A 5,591-nucleotide genomic window follows, 5' to 3' on the forward strand; every position below is an offset into this window, starting at 1 on the left:
AGAGCTGAATACCTTAAAATATTTATGCACACACTTTCTCATTCAATCACATAGTAGGCAAGGCAGGCCCCATTCTCCCCATTGCAAAAACGAGCGAACCGAGGACCAGGGTGTTGACGACTTGCCCAGCATCTCACAGCTCAAGAGGACCGGAGCCTGACCTTGGACCAGATTCTCAGGCTCTCTACCAAGTCCTCCCACACTGACATGAGGAGGAGCAGCTTTCTAAGCTCTAAAGTTGTGTGAAGGTTTGTGCCCAAGTGGCGTGTTGGCCATCTCCAGCAGCACCATGGCCAGTGTCATGCCGCCTCGGGGGTCCGTCGACTCACTCCCCAGAGGTGCCTCTGTCTCCGGCTTCGGCTCAGCGCTGGTTCCTCGAGGTGCCAGGTGGAATCCCAACATTTTTTCCGCCTTCCTCAGGCCTGGCAAGTGGAGCCCGAAAACAGATGCCTAGCACCTTGTTCTTGGCGAGAACGACAGATTTTTGAGTCCCCTTCCAGGAGCCGTGCTCGCTTCCCCGGCGTACATACTGTGTCAGCCCGTCCTGAGCTAGTGAAAATAAACAGTGTCATTATCCCTCCGCTGGCTGCTGCACAGTCTATCTATACCACTTAAGACATGGGATAAATGGCTTCTCAGTTTCATAATGAAAGGAATATTTCATTTGCAGAGCTGAGGAACTGTTTATTGAGCATAAAAACAACATTTATACTGTGTTTTGATAATAAACTGATCTAGAAGTTGGTTCATTTAGGCGATGACTTGGATGTGACTCACTCCTCTCCTCTGGAGTTGGTGTGGGCGGGGAGTGCACGGAGCCTGTGATCTAGGGGGTCGCAGGGCCCTGAAACACCCTTTCCATTTTCTGTGTTAATACTCAGAGTCTTCATAATGATTCTAGGAGATGGCTGTCATTATTACCCTCCATTTACAGGTGGGGAAACTGAGGCATGGAGACGCTAAGTAGCTTTCGCAAGTCATAGGTCTAGTAAGTGGCAGAGCTGTGAATTAAATGTAATCAGATAGGCCGAGCACAGTGGCTCATGCCTGTAATCCCAGCACTTTGGGAGGCCAAGGCGGGAGGATCACTTGAGGTCAGGAGTTCAAGACCAGCCCGGCCAACGTGGTGAAACCCCGTCTCTACTAAAAATACAAAAATTATCCAGGCATGGTGGCGGGTGCCTGTAATCCCAGCTACTCGGAAGGCTGAGGCAGGAGAACTGCTTGAACCCGGGAGGTGGAGGTTGCACTGAGCCGAGATTGCGCCACTGCACTCCAGCCTGGGTGACAGAGTGAGATTCTATCTCAAAAAAACAAATAAACGAACAAACAAAAAAATGTAAGCAGACAGGCTCTGGAGCCCACACTCTTAAACGTTTCGCTGGAGATTTGTTCTCAGCCTAAGAGAAGTCTAGAGCATGGCAAGAATACACCAGCAGGAGGTGAATGAGAGACTTTTATGAACATTGAGCCCAGCACTAGGTATCTGCCCCAGCATTGCTCTGCAGTCCTGAAAGCAGTTTCCCGAAAATGGGGCCAGTGGGGGAGTGGGTGCTGGGACCTTGCTCCAGAAGACTCCCCCTTTCAGGATCCTCCTGTCCCTGCTTTTTGCAGACAATGCGTCCCATTCACAGGTTCTGCCTCTGTAGCTCTGGACAGTTACAGCCAGGCCCTTCACAGGACTCCCTGCTCAGAAATGATGGAGCCATCCTCGCTGCTGGATGTGACCTGCCTCCACCCCTTGCTGATGTGGGTCCCTGCTGGAATCTCTACTCTGCCTGCACCTCCCCCGTCGATGCTCTCGTTCACTCACAAAGGTACCGGATAGGGAGTTTATGATAATACTTGCAGCCACCGGGCATTGCTAGGTGCCAGGCACTGTGCCAAACAGTTTTCACAGGTTATTGTTCATCTTTACAGTAGCCATGGAAGTTAGTATGACTTTCTTTGGTTTAAAAGACAAGACTCAGGAAGGTAAACTAACTTGCCTAAGGCCACACAGCTGGTAGCTAACAGAGAAGAAATGCAAATCCAGGCCTGTCCTCTCCCAGGCCCTTGGGCTTTCTCTACTGTGTCTCCTCTCAAAGCCTTCAAGAGTGAGGCCAGATTAGACAGATTGTGCTGGGTTTCCTGCCCTTTACCCTCTACTCCAAAAAAGTGTCTAAGTTTCCTCTCACTGCCTCAGTCTGTCCCTGAAGTAGGCTGAATAACGGCCCCCAAGGATATCCACATCCTAATCTCCTGAATTCAGGAGTGTCATCTTATATGGCAAAAGGGACTTTGCAGATGTGATCAAATTCAGAATTTCAAGAACAGGTGATTATCCTGGATTATCCAGGAAGACTGTACCTGTAATCACAGGTATCCTTCAAAAACAGAGACTTGACTGCAGAACAGAGGACAGCAATGTGACATCAAAAGAAGACACTGGAGAGTTGTGGCCAGGAGCCAAGGAATGCTGCCAGCCATCTTAGATGCAAGAAGAGCCAAGGAACAGGTTCTCCTCTGGAGCCCTCAGAAAGAACCACCTCTGTTGACACCTTGATATTAGCCCTGTGAGACTCATTTTGAACTTCTGACCTCCAGCATTTAAGAGAATAAATGTGTGCTGCTTTAAGCCACAAAACTTGTGGTAATTTGTTATAGCAGCAATAGGAAACTAATACAGTGCTATTCAGCCCAATCTTCCAGTGCGGTCCTGATGCCAAAACAAGTGTCCCGTGGACTCCATAGATACACCAGAATTTGTCACTGTCCCAGTATAGAATCAGGAAACCCCATCTCTGTTTACATAGTGCTACCACTGAGGAGAATCCTGAAGTTCAGAGGGGGGAAGTGACTGCTTAAAATCCATCCTAAGTTAACAATGATGAAGATGGGACTCAAATCTAGTGCCTCTTGCTTCCATATGAATCTTTTATCTACTTTTTAAGGCAATCAATAACTCTAAAGAGTTACAAAGAAAAAAATAACTGTGGGATCTCAGAGCTATTTCTTCATGTGAGTGAGTGTGTGTGTGTGTGTGTTTCTCTCAGCATTATTTTGCTTTGTTTGTTGTTTTTTTGTCCCCACAGCAGATTATAGGCCTATGGTCTAAGTAAGAGGACATTATTCTGAGTTAGCAACATTATTCCACTTGCCAGTTTAGGGCTTTTTTGATGAGAGGAGATAAAACTAAATGTTCACCCAAACATTTCATGAGCCTGTATGCAGGACTATGTGACTAGCTCTGGTCAAAAAATGTGGTGTGGTGGAAGGGAGATTTGCCACTTCCAGGCCTTGCCCCTAAAACCTCAATAAACTCCCCTTTTTAGATGCACCCTGCCCATTGGCTGGGCAGCTGAAGACCTCGAGGAGGACTTGGAAATACTGAGGCCCTGGAAATACTGAGGCCCTGCTAAGGGTTAGCAGAGCCTAAGCTATGTAAAAAGAAACTACATCCCTGAGTCACCACTTGGAGGAGAGGTGCCCAGAAGAGCCATCTGACAGCAATACCCACATTGGACCTTGCAGCAGTGATAAATGAACTATCATTAGGTTAAGTCACTGGGAATCTGGGGCTTGTTACTGCAGCACAACTCAGCCTGTCCTGACTGACAAAGATAGGAAAATGATACTCAATGCCTCTCAGGTACTCAATAAATGGCATTACTGGAAGGGCCTTTAAAATGGAACCACTTCTGTGGGTGAATATCAGATAGGATCTGTGGTATATGTCTATATACACCTTTCTAGCTTCACTTGGAAATTCACTGAAGGACTGAGAATTAATAGCCAAGAGTGGTTACAACAACCACAGAAAAATGGCTTGTTAACTTAACCAGACCTTCCTTCTACTGTTTCCCCTTAGACATCATCCCATCTGAGAGAGGCCAGGACTGAAGTTTCTTGGTCCTGGCCTGAGTTCTTCTTGATGGGATTTTCCTGTCTACTACTCTTGAGGATCTCCTCATAAAGACAAGTTATTCCCAGAGAGAGGGTCAGGCCCTCGGAGAATGGGTGTGGCCCTGGAGGAAGAAAGGGGAGGGGAGCAAGAGAGAGGGCAGGGTATATGTAGGCAAGAGTGGGGGATCAGTCCTGGGATCTTCCTTTCTTCTGTCCCCCATCTCTGCACTACCACCCTCTCCATCCTCATTTTGAAGGAGATGCCATCAGGGACTTTGGGAAGGAGATCTAAGCTTAGCAGACTCTGGAGGTCGAATGGCCAATAGACGTAAAAAAACATGTTCTTATGAATCATCTCCCAAGGAATCCTGAGAAATGGGAATTACAACAACATATCCAGGGAAGGTTTAACCTACTGTATCTTATCAACTGTAAGACACGTTTCACAATCTGACATTGTGAAATCAGAATGTGTATTACAGCCAATAGCATGTCACAGTGTCATTAGCAGTGCTTTTTATTTTTTGTGGAACATACAATAATCATGTCTTAGATTAGACAAAAATGTGGTAGAAATGTAGTCAGAATCTTTTTTTTTTTTTTTGAGGCAGAGTTTCACTCTTGTTGCCCAGGCTGGACTGCAATGGTACGATCTCGGCTCACTGCAACCTCCACCTCCCAGGTAAAGCGCTTCTTCTGCCTCAGCCTCCTGAGTAGCTGGGACTACAGGCATGCACCACCACACCCAGCTAATTTTTGTATTTTTAGTAGAAACGGGGTTTCACCATGTTGGCCAGGCTGGTCGCGAACTCCTGACCTCAGGTGATCCACCTGCCTTGGCCTCCCAAAGTGTTGGGATTACAGGCGTGAGCCACTGCGCCCAGCCAGAATCATTTTTAAAAAGAGCATTCCTCTGTTCAACTAGAAATTGTAATGGGGCATTTAAGTCTCTAGGTATATATTAAGATAGCAGGAGCTAAATCTCTGAGTCACCACTTGGAGAAGAGTGGCCAAGCATAGCAATTTTCAGATCTATAAAAAACACCTAGATGGTGGTATTTAACAAAAAAAAAATTAAGATTGCAGTATTTCAGAGTAGAAATATACATGTGATATTGGAGTAGTGAACACTGGAACTACAATTTTTATATTGGGACTATCTTTAGGTAAATGGGAAAATGGGTAGTAGACATTTCATGTAGTAGACATTCAATAAATGGTTGTTTAATTAATTATTTTTAGAGTCTAGGTCTAATGAGTCATCTTTATTTAATTCTCTTCCTCTTAAATTTTGTTTCTCTTCCTTCTCCCCTGCGCTTTCTTAATTTTCTATCATGGGATGCATGGGGAAAACTGTCAAATTTTTAAACATTTCAAGAAACTTCTCAGCCTTCAGGTCCACTTCTTTCTTGCTTCCCAGCCCTTCTCTGAAGCTCGCAACTATTGCCAAAATATGAACATTTTCAATGTTTCAGTGTTACAGGCTCTTTGAGTTGTCGATTTTCTTCCTGGAAACCTCTGTGGCCAGTGGTGCCTTTGCCCAAGTTCTCGTCCTGTGTCCAGGAAGAATGAGGTATGCAGACAAGTGAAGGGTGAAGATGAAGAGGGGCTTTATTTAGTGTTAGAACAGCTCAGAGGAGACCCGCAGTGGGTAGCTCCTCTCCATAGGTGGATCATTTCATGGTGTGTTCAGCTCTCAGCAGAGA

General features: G+C 45.9%; 1 long non-coding RNA gene across 1 annotated transcript; it reads left to right on the plus strand.

The window, feature by feature from the left end:
• The first annotated feature begins 1,359 nt into the window (after window positions 1-1,359).
• LOC115835416 lies at window positions 1,360-2,596 on the plus strand. The gene is made up of 3 exons (XR_004030379.1): window positions 1,360-1,442; window positions 1,635-1,817; window positions 2,362-2,596. It is a non-coding gene; the product is annotated as an uncharacterized LOC115835416 (long non-coding RNA).
• The last annotated feature ends 2,995 nt before the right edge of the window (window positions 2,597-5,591 follow it).

Source organism: Nomascus leucogenys, chromosome 6 (genome assembly GCF_006542625.1).
Source record: "Nomascus leucogenys isolate Asia chromosome 6, Asia_NLE_v1, whole genome shotgun sequence".
NCBI classification, from domain to species: domain Eukaryota; kingdom Metazoa; phylum Chordata; class Mammalia; order Primates; family Hylobatidae; genus Nomascus; species Nomascus leucogenys.